Source organism: Phoca vitulina, unplaced genomic scaffold (assembly GCF_004348235.1).
Source record: "Phoca vitulina isolate PV1807 unplaced genomic scaffold, GSC_HSeal_1.0 scaffold2, whole genome shotgun sequence".
In the NCBI taxonomy this organism is placed as follows: Eukaryota; Metazoa; Chordata; class Mammalia; order Carnivora; family Phocidae; genus Phoca; species Phoca vitulina.
The window spans coordinates 7,373,035-7,390,612 of NW_022589705.1; the positions used below are offsets into that span (position 1 = coordinate 7,373,035).

General features: G+C 36.6%; 1 protein-coding gene and 1 pseudogene across 2 annotated transcripts in view; one reads left to right on the plus strand and one right to left on the minus strand.

Moving 5' to 3' along the window:
- MAGI3 (membrane associated guanylate kinase, WW and PDZ domain containing 3) overlaps nt 1–17,578 on the minus strand; it is a 234,557-nt gene that overhangs the window by 152,255 nt on the left and 64,724 nt on the right. The gene's annotated exons all lie outside the window — the stretch shown is intronic.
- On the plus strand, nt 8,308–8,441 carry LOC116626962 (annotated as a pseudogene).

The window sequence follows — 17,578 nt, forward strand, 5'->3', positions numbered from 1 at the left end:
TATATCTAAAACTAATGATGTAATGTATGGGGATTAACATAACAATAAAAAAAATTAAAAAAAAATTTATGAGCATTAACATGTAAAATAATACTTTGGCAAACATAACACCCCAAATAAGTTTAACTAACCATCTTATCATTAACACCAAAGAATTTTTATACAGTCAACTTTAGAAAATTTTGAGATCTTGCTTCTTTGCAGAGTTTTAGAAACTAGGTTTGGAAATTAGTCTGAAGGGACTTTTGAGAAAGATGCTAAATAATTTCTACATCCAACACTCTCACTTAGTGAAAGCCAACCATGAAAATTTAAAAAGCCAAAAGACATCTGTATTGTTTAACTGCCACTAAGTTCCCAGAATATCACTTAGAACTGTTCCAGAAAGTCTTATTGTCTAAGTAGGCTTACAATATTGAGCTATCACATATAACACAAAGGATTAAGATTTTAACACAAAATAAGTAAAATAAAGATTTAAAGTTATAAAGATGTTTCGATTCCTGTAAATCATAAAATAATGAAGCTGGCACCACTACATATCACAAACAACTGAACATTTTCTAAAAATCATATGCCAAATCGAAGGCAGATAAGAAAACCTGGGACATGATCAGAGCCAATTTCACTGGGTATAACCCTTACACACTCTGGAGAAATATTATTTTTTAAGGAAACAAAACAGTATCCAAAATAGTTTTTTAAGTTCTGACTGCTTCAAACTGGCCCATTCAATAGATATTTAGTAAATTAGTTTCTACAGTAAAGGTTTTTAAGACTTTTCCTCAATTTTATTTATAACTCAAAACATAAAATACATTTCAGAACCTTTGTTCTTCATAATCCTAAGCAACATTCATATAAGAAAACAATAGCTAAATTCAAATTTTAGACTAGTCTAAACTAAATGCTATTTCAGTTCATCTTATCATTTAGACAGTAATTATTATAGTTCATACAAGCCCCAAATGATAAGGAAATCTTGCTACCAGTACATTTCACTTAAAGTATTAAATATAGCCCAGAAAACTGGTATTTGCTTAAGATTCATTTTTTTCCCTGATTTGCATCAAAAAAAAAAATCAGACAAGGCAAGCCAGTGCTTAGTATTTTGTCTCTAACACACAAAAAAGCAAGTAAAAATCCTACAGAGTTTTTTAACATCAAAAAAGGAAAAGAGAGAGGGGAGGGAGGGAGAAACTGAGCAGGGACTATTCTGTTCTTTCCTAGAGAATATTAATATAGAACCTTATAATATGTTAAAAGGTACCAACATCTCCCTGGCTCACACACCCAGTTCTAGATACTCTACCTACTCCTCTCAATCCCCTAACGTGGATTAAAGGAAACCTCCACCAACTACCTACCATTTCTCTGCTTCCTCTTCACAGCAAAACCTACTGAAAGTTGCCTCTACTTTTTATCTCTACTTCCTCACTTCAATCCATTATAAATGTGCTTTTTACCACACCACTTCAATGAAACAGCTCTTCTCAAGGTCATCAATGACCCCCCCCCATTTCTTTTTAAGTCAATGGTTAAACTTCTCTGACCTCACTTTTTTTTTTAATTATGTCTCAGCATCCTTTGACCCAATTGATTACTTCCTCCTTAAAACACTCTTCTCTAAATATCACAGGGTCCTACCTCACTGATTATACCTTCTCAGAAGCTTCTTTTCCTTCACCAAACTTCTAAAAAGCCTTGTATGCACATACCCTCCCAATGGCTGGTATGTGCTATGGTGAGCACTGTGAATTGTGTAAGACTGTTGAATCACAGACCTGTACCTCTGAAACAAATAATACATTATATGTTTAAAAAAAAGGAAGAAGAAGAAGAAGATAGCAGGAAGGGAAAAATGAAGGGAGGGAAATCAGAGGGGGAGACGAACCATGAGAGACTATGGACTCCGAGAAACAAACTGAGGGTTCTAGAGGGGAGAGGGGTGGGGAGATGGGTTAGCCTGGTGATGGGTATTAAGGAGGGCACGTACTGCATGGAGCACTGGGTGTTATACGCAAACAATGAATCATGGAACACTACATCAAAAACTAATGATGTAATGTATGGTGATTAACATAACATTTAAAAAAAAAAAAAAGCCTTGTATGCCATGGGTCTATTCCTGGCTCTTTCCTCTTTCCAATCTATACTCTCTTCCCAGGTGACCCCATCTAGACTCAAGGTTTCAAATACCAAAAATGTGTTGATGACTCTCAGACGAAATCCCTAGCCTGGATCTCCCTAGAGCTCCAGCCTCACAGAGACAACAACTACTCCACATTACCACTAGGACATCTAATATGCATTTCAAACTTAGCTCTTGGTAATACCATCAGGGCCTACTGGATCCAAGTTTTGTTGCTTAATTCTTTTTTGAGCAGTTCTATTTGTAAGGATTCGTATTTCATGACTTTATTTTTTCCTAGCAGTCTTCCAAAGAACAAATAGAAAATTTACTTTAAAAAATAAATAAATAAATAAATAAATAAATAATAAAATAAAAGTCATGTTTTTCTGGCAATTACCATATAGCTACGTTGGACCCTTTTATAAATCCAAAATATATTATGGGACCTCAGTGTTTTTCCTATATCTTAAAATCTTTTCTAATTCATCATCCTGGCAATTACTTCATCATTACTCATCAGTTATTTCCAACTATACTTAAAAATTTAAATAACAAGGAAGAATAATGGAATTGCCTAGAAGAAGGATGCACTACTGTACCATCCTTCAGTTTTCTTATTGCGTTACCCAAAAAATATTGCCTCGTCTTTCAAAAAGAAGTCTGGAGAAACCATCCTTATATTCATTTTGGGTTTCAGTGGACATAGCTGAGAATTCAGAATATTTCATTATCCACCCATAATGGCAAAGAGATCAATGGAGAAAAAAGCTTTGCAATTATTAGATGTTGAATGTGAACAGGCAGGTCATAGTAAAATTTCAGATAATGAATCTGCAAACAGCAATAATCCTAGATGAACCTTCTCAAATCTAAGATGCGGTGAGTTTACAATATATTTTTAAGGACAAAAAGGAAATATAGGATTCATAGTCAATTCAATAAGGACTTTATCATGTACTATGTTACAAGAATCTGGACTATCTCATTTACCTAAAAGGATATGTAGTAGTATTCTTTCATCTTTTATGTTTGTACAGCAAAATTTACTTGATAAAGCTCATAGATATATAAATGCTGCAGGCAGATATTTATATAAAGGTGTACAGAAGAGAAGGAAACTGGTTATATAGAAATGAAAAAATCATTGGATAGAGCATTCTAATTGGGAATTTATAAATTTAAAAAACAAAAATGCTTTTCAACTGATAATGGTTATCCTTTTTTTCAAACAAAATCATCAGCCATCAAAATTTTTCAAAGTATTGCTTTTGACAATGAAAATACAAGAACCAGAAGTAATGATAAGCCAAAGCCTACTAGAAATGTATTTAAAATCTGAAATTAGTATGTATTCAATGTATATGTTCCAGGTTTATCAATGGCAGTTGATGAGTTAATTATTTTTAAGGACTTCTCTCATTTTGAATATGTATATGCCTTCACAACCAGGAAACAAAGTAAAAATGAGTTTGACACCCAGTAAACTATTTTGTGGCTATCAACAAACTGATTCTAAAATTTATATGGACTCTTTGGTCTTGGTATTGGAAACAAGATGATGAAGGTGTAGTCATCATCTGGAAAGTGTCGCAAAAAGATACACATGTGCTGCCACTGTGGCTCTAAATTCTACACCTTCAGAAGTCAACCTGTGGCAAATGTGGCTATCCTGCCAAGCAGAAGAGAAAGTATAACTGGAGTGCCAAGGCTAAAAAACAAAATACCTCTGGAACCTGTCAGATGAGGCACCTAAAAATTGTATTGCTCAGATTCAGGCATGGATTCCGTGAAGGAACAACACCTCAACCCAAGAGGGTGACTACTGCAGCATGCAGTTCATTTTAAGGATTTCAATGATTGCTCACACAATAAATGTGCTGGTTTTAAATAAATAAAGTTTATATGAAGAGGCAAAAGGTTCAGAATAGCTGACAGAATACTGAAAGACAAGAACAACCTAATCAACTTCAAGACTTTCAAAGTCACAGTAATTAAATCCATGTGGAACTGGTGAAAGAATAAACAAACAGATCAATGGAACAGAATAGAGGGACCAGAAATATACCCACAAAAATATAATCAACTGATCCCTGACAAAAGGGCAAAGTCAACACAATGAAGAAAAGATAGTCTTCTTTAACAAATGGTGCTGGAATAAATGGACATCAACATGAAAAAAATTAATCTAGACACAGATCTTACACTCTTAAAAAAATGAACTGCAGACCTAAATAAAAATGCAAAATTATAAAACTTCTAGAAGATAACATAGGGAAAAAAAATCTAGATGGATCTTGGGTTTGGTGATGACTTTTTAGCTAAGACATCAAAAGCCCAACCCATGAAAGGATTGATTAAACTGAAGCACTGACTTCATTAAAAATAAAAATTTCTGTTCTGTGAAAGACACTGTCAAAATGATGAGAAGACAAGCCACAGAGTGGGAGAAAATATTTACAAAAGACGTATGTGATGAAAGCCCGTTAACCAAACTACACAAAGAACTTTCAAAACTCAACAACAAAAAAACAACTCCATTACAAAATGAGCCACAGGCCTTAACAGATATCTCACCAAAGAAGATATACAGATGGCAAATAAGCATATGAAAAGATGCTGAACATCATATGTCACCAAAGAGACACAAATTAAAACTACAGATATCACTACACACCTATTAGAATGGCTAAAATCCAGAACACTGCCAACACTAAATGCTGGTGAGGATGTGGATCAACAGGAATTCTTATTCACTGATGGTGGGAATGCAACATGGCATAGTGACTTTAGAAGAGAGTTTGGAGGTTTCTTACAAAATTAAACATATTCTTACCATATGATCCAGCAACCTTGCTCCTTGATATTTAACTAAAGGAATTAAAAACTTATACCCACACAAATTGGCCTAAGCATGTAGGTTACCCACACAAGTGTTTAGAGCAGCTTTATTCATAATTGCCCAAAGTTGGAAGCAACCAAGATATCCTTCAGCAGGTGAATCGACCGACTGTGGCACATCCAGATAATGGAATATTATTCAGCACTAAAAATAAATGAGCTTCCAAGCCATAAAAAGATATGTAAGAACCTCAAATGCATATTTCTAAGTGAAAGAAGCTAATCTGAAAAGCCTATATAGTGTATGATTGTAACTATATGACATTCTGGTCAATGGGCTTTTATCATGCAAATTATTTCTTCCACTCTATGGCTTGTCTTCTCATCATTCTGGAAAAGGCAAAACTATAGGGACAGTAAAAAGATTAGTGGTTGCTAGGGTTTATGGGGGAGGGAAAAATGAACAGGCACAGCACTGAGTATTTTACTATAATGGTGGATAAGGGTCATTGTACATTTGTCCAAACCCATCATATATACAACACCAAAAGTGAACCCTAAGGGGAACTATGGTCTTTCAGTGATAATATGTCAATGCGCATTCATCGATTGTAACAAATACACCAATTTGGTGGGGAATGTTGATAATGGAGGAGGCTGTGCATGAGTGGGGGCAGGGGGCATATGGGTTAGCTCTGTACTTTCCACTCGGTTTTACTATGAACCTAAAATTGCTGGGAAAAAGAAGTATTTTTAAAGTTGAGTTTGATATGTTTAAATTCTTATTAACATTTCTAATAAAGCTATCTTCATTATTCCTGTATATGTACTTCTAAACATTATCTGTAAAATAACTTAAAAATATAAAATTGAAAGTAAAAAGGGTACAATGGATTCAGATGGTAAATGATGATGACTATTTTTGTTGGTGTACAGAGGGCTAATATGTCCTCAACCTACACTTCTACATCCAACTTCAAGACTTGCCCAATTCAGCAAATAGCACCACTATGCACTTAGTTACTGACACCAAAAAATTAGGGTCATCCTTGACTCCTTCCTTCATACCATTCCCGTCTCTCTGCCAATTTCCACTGGCTTCATTACTTGAATCTCCACTGTAACCATGGTGATCTAAGCCACCACCATCTTCCCCCCGACACTAGCAACAGCGTCCTACATGATCTTCCTGCTTCCATTCTCTGCTGTCCTCTTATCTATCTTCCACACGGATTATAAACACCTCACTCTGAAAAACCCTACAAATGTTTTCTGTCACATTTTTAAAAATCCAAACTCCTTCCTGTGACTTACTAGTCTCCATGTGACCCTGGCTATTTCTCCAACCTTATCTCTTATTCCTCCTCCCCCTTGGCTCACTGTCCTTGAACATACCAGGTTTATTATCACCTTGTAGTTTTTTCTGCTGGGAATGTTCTTATACATGGCCTCTCGTGGTTTCCTCATATTTACCCCTTCAGGTCCCAATCCAAAAGTCACCTCTTCAATGCAGCCTTCTCTGACTCTAGCTAAACAGCTCTCACCATACCCTATGACCTTCACAATCTACCAAAACCTGTTTTATCTTCTCCATATTTATCAGTATTACCTTACTGATAATTAAAATTATCTTACTGGGCGCCTGGGTGGCTCAGTTGGTTAAGCGACTGCCTTTGGCTCAGGTCATGATCCTGGAGTCCCGGGATCGAGTCCCGCATCAGGCTCCCTGCTCAGCAGGGAGTCTGCTTCTCCCTCTGGCCCTCCCCCCTCTCATGCTCTCTCTATCTCATTCTCTCTCTCAAATAAATAAATAAAATCTTTAAAAATAAATAAATAAATAAATAAATAAATAAAATTATCTTATTTATATACATGTTTATTATCTATCTACCCGCCCCACACAATCTTTTTTTTTAGATTGATTGATTATTTATTTATTTATTTATTTGACAGAGAGAGAGACACACTGAGAGAGGGAACACAAGCAGGGGGCGTGGGAGAGGGAGAAGCAGGCTTCCCACTGAGCAGGGAGCCCGATGCAGGGCTGGATCCCAGGACCCTGGAATCATGACCCGAGCTGAAGGCAGACCAAAAACTATCTCGGGTGGCTCAGCCAGTAGAGCGTCCGACTCTTGGTTTCGGCTCAGGTCATGATCTCAGGGTCGTGAGATCAAGCCCCTTGTCGGGCTCCACGCTCAGTGGGAAGACTGCTGGAGATTCTCTCTCTCTCCCCCCTTTTGCCCCTCCCCCCCACATGCTCAATAAATAAATAAATAAATAAATAAATAAAATCTTTTTTAAAAAAAAGAGTAGAAAATACCGTGTTCACCACTCCATTCCTACCACCAAGAACAGGGGCTAGCACTTAATAGGTACTCAATAAATACTGGCCATTTAAACAACAAACAGGAATCTGTGAAAGTTACCATAAACTCCTTGCTGAGGACACGATGAGAAGTGTGTAGGTCAGCACATTACCTCCACACCCACACTTACTCAATTTTCCTTACCGTATAAGGTACAGAAATGTTTGTATATCAATCCATTATTGTCATACAGTCCCAAACTCAAATAGACTGTCCATAGTATTAAAATGTTTAATCTGTGTGGGTCAAATAGGACATTGCAGGTATGTAAGAAAAGAGAATAACATCTCTGCCCTCCTCCAAATTCCTTTCCCTGAAGAAAGCCTGTTTATAAACATCAAGCAATTGAAAAGCTGCCAAATTTTGATCTCTCTCAACATTCATATTGGTTTAGTTCCATTGAAAAGAAAAAATATGGCTCAGAACAATGTAGGGGTTGGTTGGGCTCTTTCTTCTCCCCTAACTCATGATTGCACGCTACCAAGCCAACCTGCAGCAAACACAACTTAGGAAGCACATGGCGGCTTGGAAAGCCTTTGGATGAATCAGCTCAAAAACATCTGTACTATCAGAAAAACAACTTATAGCATGTGTTCTACTGACCTACTGACTGTGACTAAGTGACATTGTCACTGTTTTCATTCTCAGCATATTAGCTGTTACAAATATCTAGGTATTTCAAGAAAACAGTGTTAGTGTACTGAAAATATTCAAGACATCTCTTATGAACTTTTGATGGAAAAGCAACGTAAAAACAATAATCCTATGAAACATATTCCTAAAAAGTGATGGATACATTAACCAAAACCCATCAATGATAACAGCATTTTATGTTTCCCCAAATTAGTGAAACAAGAACTGATATAAGCCTATAAAACTAGTTACATCCTAAAAGCAAGGGTAGGTGAAACTTAAAACATCTGTAACCCAACGATCAGTACTACCTTGAAATTAAAGACTATAAAAAGAACTGCATTTTTAGCCACTGGGGCTGAAGAACTCACAAGTGTAGGTAGTACGCTACAGGAGGGGCAAGGCTTTCACTAACACCACAGGATCTCTGGCCCAATGGGTGGAGTTTGATAGTAATTCTTGCTACTAGTAAAAAAAAAAAAAAAAAGAACTGCGCTCTAGATCATGAAAACAATTTACTGTATCTTTTGTATTACTCATCACTTTTCAGTAAAAGCATTCTTTGTTTTAAGTACATCCTTCTTTTTAAGATAGGGCCCAAAGGAATAAGAGCTGTGTCTTCTGCTGTTCTTTCTTTTTTTATGCCTTTAAAAAAATTTTTAATCCATCTATATACAGGACAAAGTCCTTGCTATCTATAAAATGTAATGTATCAAATTCTACTTTCTCTCCTGACTTACATTCATAATTTGAAACTAAATTCTGGGGCATAACCCCCATTAAATTCCTCAATCAGTAGACAAAAGAAAAGTATGTCCAGATTCCTACTCAGATTACATCTTGGCCATTCTTAGTCATTTGAAACGGTTTCTTTCCCTCCCAGCCCAGCTGCTGAGATAAGCTCTGGTCCCTTGAATTGCCACCCTGCTCCTAGTATTAACCACTTCCTTGCCAAACAGAGCTATAGGGATTTTCTAAAAAGGAATAAAGACTGAAAGAAATAAAGGCACTAATCTCTCTTTATAGAGAGAAACTAAAAGGTAGTTTTTCAGCAGCCCCAAACCACAAGGGTTCAGGTTAAAAGGGTCACAGACTTTGAAAACAAAAAGGGATTTTAGGGATCAGTCTACCTACCTCCTTTTACAAACAAGGAAACAGAAAATACTACATATCAAATTAATTCCCTAATTGAACAATTCCTTAAAATTCCATATTTTATGAAGAATATCCACCGAAAAATGTAAAGAACAGAAACTTTACAGTAACTTGCTTCAGAAGCATATCCCACTTTTCATCTATTCAGTGAGCTTCACTGTGAACTTGATTTGTACGTAGTGCAAGTAAAAGCATTTCATTCATTCCACAAACATGTGTGGAGTGCCTACTATATGAAAATAGCTGGTGTGGGAGGAGGTACAAAATTCCCAGCCCTCAGTGAGCTTACACCCTAGACAGGGAAAAGAGAAAGACAATAAACAAAAGAAATCAGCAATAAGTGCAACAAAGTACGTTAAGCTGGGAATAAGTGCTACGGAGAAAAATAAAGCAGAGAAGAGAAGTAGGTGGTAGTGTTGGGGGCTGGCAGTGACTTAAATACAGTAGTCAGGGAATAGCCACATAGATGTCTACAGGAAAATATTACAGGGAAGGCAAGGTCAAAGCCTGGAATGCTCAAGGAAAGGCAAGGAAGGTAATACAGTTGGAATGCATGAGGTGGAGAAAAGCAGGAGATGAGGTCAGAGAGGTATCAGGAAGCCAGATCTTTAAGTTCCTATAAGGCCACTGTAAGAACTCCAGTAAGATGGACTTATTCTAAGTAAAATGAATATCATACAAGGTATTGAGCAGGACAGTGACATGACTAGACCTAGGCCTCAACATGATGACTCTAGCTACTGATATACCGAACGCAGGTGTAGCATCTCAAGACCAGTTGAAAGTCTAGAACAATTATCTAAACAAAAGATCCTGGAGGCTTGGACTAGAGGAGTAGCACTGGAATAACAAAAGGTCATTGAATTCTGGATATTTTCTGAAAGTACAGTCAATAGGATGTGCTGACAAACAGGATATGGTAGAAGAGAGAAACCTAGAAACGTACAATATATCATGATACATACAATACAGACATACATATATAAGTTGCATCCATTTCAAGTGTACAATTCAAAGAGTTTTGACAGATGTATGTATCTATGAAACTACTGCCACAATCAAGAAGCAGGTTTCTTTGACCACCAAAAGGTTTCTCACACTCCTTTTCAGTCCCTCGGCAAGCACTGATCTGCTGTTCTCTGTAAGTTAGCAGTTTTTAGAATCTTATATAAATGGAATCTTAACAGTTTAAGTCTTTAGAGCCTGGCACCTTCCATTCAATATAATAATTATGAGATTCATTTACACTGTTGCATGTCTCACTGGATCATTCCCTTGTATTCCTGAATAGTGGTATATCCCCTAGATAGTTACACCACTTTTTATAATCCATTCAACCACTGATGGACACGTGGGTTGTTTTCAGTTTGGGTCTGGGATATTGTGGTATAATAAATACATATTTTTAGGGTGCCTGGGTGGCTTATTTGGTTAAGTATCTGACTCTTGATTTTGGCTGAGGTCATGATCTCAGGGTCATGAGATCGAGCCCCACGTCACGCTTTGCACTCAGGAAGAGTTGGCTTGTCCCTCTCCCTCTGCTCCTCCCCCCACTTGTGATCTCTCTCTCAAATAACTAAATAAATAAAATCTTAAAAAAAAAGAAATACACATTTTCAAGACATGAAAGCAACTTTAAGCGTCCATCAGTGGATAAATGGATGAAGGGAATGTGGTATATTTACACAATAGAATATTATTCAGCCATTAAAAGAAGGAAATCTTGCCATTTGTTACAACATGGATGGACCTTGAGAGCATTATGCTAAGAAAAATAAATCAGAGAGGGGCGCCTGGGTGGCTCAGTCATTAAGGGTCTGCCTTCGGCTCAGGTCATGATCCCAGGGTCCTGGGATCGAGCCCCGCATCGGGCTCCCCGCTCTGCGGGAGGCCTGCTGCTCCCTCTCCCACTCCCCCTGCTTGTGTTCCCTCTCTCACTGTGTCTCTCTCTGTCAAATAAATAAACAAAATCTTTAAAAAAAAAGAAAAAGAAAAAAGAAAAATCAGAGAAAGACAAAAACCATATAATCTCACTTATATGTCAAATCTAAGCAAAGAAACAAACTGAACTCATAGACACAGAGAACAGGCTGGTGGTTGCCAGAGGCAAGGGGGCAAGGAGGTGGGCAAAATGGATGAAGGGGGTCAAAAGGTACAAACTTCCAGTTATAAAATAAAGAAGTCATGAGGATGTAATGTGCAGCATGGTGACTATAGTTAATAATACTGTATTGCATATCTGAAAATTGCTAAGAGTAAATCTTAAAGTTCTCATCACACACACAAATTCTATAATTATGTACAGTGATAGATATTAGACTTATTGTGATCATTTTGCAATGTATACAAATTTCAAATCAATATGTTGTGCACATTATATGTCAATTATACCTCAATTAAAATATACATATTTTGTTGGTCTTCCTCCAGTTCTTGGCACAAAGCTCCTAAATCCTTGGAATTTTTTAAGTGATAAGGGTGACAGGAACATCTTCTGTTATTCATAATAAGCCCCCTCTCAACCATATCTGAGTTCATGTTAATTAAATGACTGCCATGGTCTCCTTGATAGCTACAGAATGGGGGCTGGTTAGCAGGGGAACCAACTATATGACTAGAGGGTTGAAACTACCAGCCCTAACCCTGACGTCTGTCCTGGAGACAGAGTTCGACCACCAACAGCCAATGATTTAATCAATCATGCCTACATAATGGAGACTTCACAAAAACCCCAAGTGATGGGGTTTGGAGGATTTCGAGGTTGGTGAACATATCCATGTATCAGCAGGGTAGTATTCCCAAACTCCATGGGGAAGGAAGCTCCTGTACTTGGGACTCCCAGATCTCTCATACGTCTTCATCTGGATGTTCATTTGTATCCTTTATAGTATCCTTTATAATAAACCAGTAATTATATGTAAAGCCTTTCAAGGAGTTCTATAAGCCATGATAAGCCATGATATAACAAAAACTACAGAAGCTGAGAAGGGGGTTAAGAACCCCCAATTTGTAGCCAGGTCAGGCTGAAGTGTGGGTAACCTGGGGACCCACTACATGTGATTGGTGCCTAAAGTAGGGGGCAGTCATGTGGGCCTGAACCCTTAACCAGGAGGTCTGTGCTAACTTGTAGACACTGTCAGAATTGAATTAAATTGTAGAATTCCCATCTGGTATCTGCAGAGAATTGGAGAATTACTTGACGTGGAAAAACCACATTTGGTGTCAGAAGTGTTGTGAGCAAAGAACAGATCTTAGTAGTAAGGGTTAATGTGGCTAAAGCTGATATGAACATTTGTGGACCAGTTTTTGAGTGAACATATGTTTTCATTTCTCTTGGGTAAATAGGAATGAAATAGCTGGACTGTACGATTAGATGTATGTTTAACTTTTTAAAAGAAGTTGCTGAACAGTTTCCTAAAGTGGTTGTAACATTTTACATTTCTACCAGTGATTAATGAGAATTCTGTATCTTTATCAACAGTTGGTATTGTCAGGTTTTTTAACTTAGCCATTCTAATGGGTATATATAGGTAGTATCTCATTGGAGTCTTAATTTGCATTTGCCTGATAATTAATAATATAATAATAATAATATCGATCTTTTCATATGCTTATTGAACATTCATACATCTTTTGTTTTACGAAGCGAACTGCCTGATTTTTAAGGTTCTTTTTATTTACTTATTTATTTAAAAAAATTTTTTTTTTGCCACCCCACCAGCATTTTCTTTTTAAAAGCATGTACTAATTTCTTACATACAGTGAAAGGTCTTTCTGGGCTTATTCAGATAGGTTTGCTTATTCTTCAGTATTATATTGTTTAAATTGCTTTTTTATTAAAAAAATGGTATTTGGTAATACTATTTCCTCCTAATTACTGTTCACCGAAAATTGTCTTTGTTTTTATCCTTTATTTATTCTTCCAAATGAACTTAAATTTTCTGGCCAAATGTCAAAAGAAACACTTTGGGATTCTGGCACAGTGAATATTAACCAATTTTGGAAGCATGCATATTTTTATTCTGCCATCCCATTCAGGATCATGGTATGACTTTCCATTAAAATTTTCTTTATCTTTCAGTAAAATTTTATAATTTTCTTCATTGATTAGCCTTATTTTTTTCATTAAAGTATTCTTTGATGCTATAGTACATGGAGCACTTTTTCACTACATTACCTTTTTATGTTATAGAAAAGTCACTAACCTTATCTTTTATCCAATGTCAACTTTCACATGAATTCATATCTATTCTAAGTTTTTCATTTTCTCTTTCATTTCTAGGTATAATCATCCCAGCTGCAAATAATGGAAACTGTATCTATTTTTCCATAAATCCTGCTTCTAATTTCTGTTATGTTTCATTATGTTGTCTTGACCTTGGCAAAAACAAAACAAAAAGTGAACTAATGGTGGTATTATTGAGGCTTTGTTTTATTCTATTTCTACAGAAATGTCTCAGGCATTCAATATATAGCATAATGTTGGCTATTGGTTTGACAGAAATTCTTTTTTAAAAATTTTAACTAAAGTAATCTTCATCCTATTAAAGAATAAATACTGAGTTTTATCAAACTCTTTTGGCATTGGTTGAGATTCATATAGTTTTTCATATTTGACCCCACATACACACACATTTTTTATTCAATGGAGAAATTCTATCTGATTATGACATTATTCTTTTAATATCCTGTTGAATCTGATTTGCTAGAATTTCATATTGGCTTCCCATAACTGAACTAGGTCTATAATAACTACTTTTTGGTGCTTTGTCAAATTTGATATCGGCACAGAATGAACTGAATAGCTTTCCATATGTATACAGGTATACTATGAAACAGTTTAATATAGAAAATGATTTCCTGAAAAGCTTGGAAGAACGTGTCCATAAACCCGTTTAGTTTTGTTTTGTTTTGTTTGGACAAAATGGGTAATTCTCATAATGAAAGAAATGGAAAAGTTATTTGACCATACAGGTATTTATTCATCCAGCAAGTATTTATTAAGTACCCAGCTATGCACTAGGCACGAGAGTTCCAATGGTGTGCCAAACAGCCATCAACGCTACCCTCGAAGAGACTACAGTCTCGTTGGGGGAAAAGAGACACAGATAATCACAATCATTGTTAACACATTAAGTATATGATGAGAAGGTATAGGGAACTATGAAAACATATGACATAAATACCCAAACCAAGTCTGTAAAGATTAAGGGACAGTTTCCCCATGGACACGAAATTTTGAATTAAAACCTAAAGATACAAAGAAATTAACTGCTCAAAACAAGCGTTAACAGCATTCCAGGCAAAACAAGTAGGATGTACAAAAGTCCTGGAGTGAAAGAGGACAGTGTGTGTGAGACGAACAGAAAAATCGGTCTGGCTAGAGTGCAGGAAGCAAAGGAGTAAGGCCACAGGCCTGGAGAGGCAGGGAGAAGTCACACACGATTTGAAGGAAGAAGAAGGTAACTTACCTTGCGAACAATGGAAGCCAGCTAAGGGAATTTCACAGAGGAGTTGATTTTTATTGTTTACCACGTTTACTACATCTTCTTTATCCATTCATCTGTCAATGGACATCTGGGCTCTTTCCATAGTTTGGCTAATTGTGGACATTACTGCTATAAACATTCGGGTGCAGGTGCCCCTTTGGATCACTATATTTGTATCCTTTGGGTAAATACCTAGTAGTGCAATTGCTGGGTTGTAGGGTAGCTCTATTTTTAACTTTTTGAGGAAGCTCCATACTGTTTTCCAGAGTGGAGGGAAAGAGAGAATCTTAAGCAGGCTCCACACCCAGCATGGAGCCCAACACAGGCCTCAGTCTCACAACCCTGAGATCATGACCTGAGCTGAAATCAAGGGTCAGACATTTAACTGACTGAGCCACCCAGGCGCCTCCCCTAGTATTCCTTTTTAGATTTGTAAATTCATTTCCTTCTCTTTTTCTCTATTAGATTTGCTACGGGTTCCTGTATTTTATTGGGATTTTTAAAAGAATCCATTCTGGCCACTACTTTTATTTGCTTAATAATGAATAATCAAAGTAAAAATTCCTGCTATATTCTTCGGGGGTAGTGAGGAAAAAAACTCTTTTCGTGTACTTGAGTAAAACTTCCTCACTGAATTTTTCTCATCTTGGGTTTTCTTTTGTCCTATTTTTTTTTGTTTCTCCCTCATCTTACATTAACCTCCTTACTTTTTGGTCTGTGCCATTTTGCTGAATTGGCACATCACCCTAGAGGTTGTATAATCCTACTTAAATCAACAGAGGAAAAAAATATATAACTACAGTGTTTGTGACTCTCCTTGTCACTATAAAATATTAAAGCAGTACTTCTAAGAGATTGTCCTGTATCAGAAGTCACTGCAAAAGGCTTTGGTATACTCTTAAAGATTAAAGAAAAAAGAGAATACCTTTATTGTTGAGGTAAAACTCACAGTACCGCATTTGCATCCTAATGTCTCTTAATAGTATATAAAAAGAGGTCAAATAATTAAAAAATAACATTTTTAGAGGACAATGAGATTTCAGTGCGTGTGTATGTGTATGCACAGAAGCTAATCCAGTATAATTAACACATCAATACTTGGCTAAATCTCATGTCCTAATGGAATAGTTACAGAGAGATCTTTCGGAGAAGTCATCAATCCTCAAAACAGATTTCAAATTAAAATTTTGCAATAAGCCAGTCAATTGTCTCAAAACTCCAAAATGAACTGATGCCAAATGACTTCACTGCACTTTAATTCCCAGATAGAATCCCTTATGGCTACATACTTTGACTACCTAAAAATTGCACACCAGATCTCCAGGATTGGAACATTATTGCAGTCAGTACTAACTATACTCAGTTTACCTCCTCTCTTATTCCTCCCTCTTCCTGAAAGGGGAAGTTGGGAGAAGTAAGCAAGGTCCTCTCTTTGCAGGAGAAAGAGAAGTCAACAGTTTACACTTCTGCTCAGGAAAGAAAGACGCTGTGATCTCTCTCTCCTCTCTGTAAGCAAAGACCATCCTTCCAGGAGCAAAAAAATGATGATTTCAGTATGTCTATAACTGGCTACTTTATGAAATGGAATACTTCAGAATCCCTGTTGTGAGCTAAGAAAGCAATCATGAAGAAACATTCATTATGCACCCATCCTCATTTTTGCTTAACCAGTCGGGGGACTGACAATGGGGGATGGGCAGAGAGGAAAAACTACTGTGTACAGACACACTGCCCTGGCAGTTAAGATCACGTTTATTTCTACTACGTGTTTATTTTCTCTGTAGAAAATGAACCAAAATAGAGAAGAAAATGTTACAGAATTAAAACTACCCACAATCCCACTATACAGAGGAAACAATATTTAGGAGGATTTTCTCCTGTTCATTCTATATCCCCAGGGGAATATACCTGCTTGACTGTACTGCCCATCTCAGCCTCAAAAAAGCCTCCTTGAAGGATGTCTATCTCTTTATGAGGGACAAAAACCTCAAGTTAAACATTGTCCTTGTAGTGATCTTCATCATGACACTTCTAGGAAGACTGGTATCAAAAAGTGAGCCTTATGGAACATCATAAATGAAAGAGTGATATAACTGCATATATGGGAAATTTTTTTTAAGTCTATAATACTGGGACGCCTGGTGGCTCAGTCAGTTGAGTGTCTGCCTTCGGCTGGGTCATGATCCCAGGGTCCTGGGATGGAGTCCCATTCAGCTCCCTGCTCAGCGCGGAGCGCCTACTTCCCTCTCTCCCTCTGCCTGCTGCTCCCCCTGCTTGTGCTCTCTCTCTCTGTCAAACAAACAAATAAAATCTTTTTTTAAAAAGTCTATAATACTGTATACAAATTTATTTTAAAGATTTAAAAATCTACAGAGTTTTGGCTCTAGGAAAACATACGTTACAAAAAGTATTTCAAGAAGACAAAGACTATTTGAAGAGACTCAAAGCCAGAGACTGGAAAAAACAGTCACTTATCTATATACCCTCAAAGTCATTTAGAATGAGTTCATTTTTAGAAGTTAAAGCCTAAAATAATACATAATCCTTATATAAAGTTAATCAGCTCATTCTATAGACTGACCTAATCCTGATAACAAAATTTAAGAAGAGCCTCCCTAAATACAAAGGCCAAACCAATTTCACTTATGCAGATACATTTTTCTTCTAAAAAACAATCAGCAAATTGAGTACAGATATTAACTGAACTGACTGAAAGAAATAATATATTTGCAGAGAATCTCCCCAGAATTTCCAAGTTATTCTGGATGGATATCCTTCCAATTGTTTAGAAATTATAACCCTAAAATGTTACAATGACGAAAAATGTAGCTCCAACCCCCAAATCTTCTAGATAGGTTATCTTGTCTTTTCTTAATATTATACGACTTAAGGATTGAAGCCTACACACACACCCCAAATGTAATACAACACTTACAAAGAATTCATTACCTGCCCTAACATGA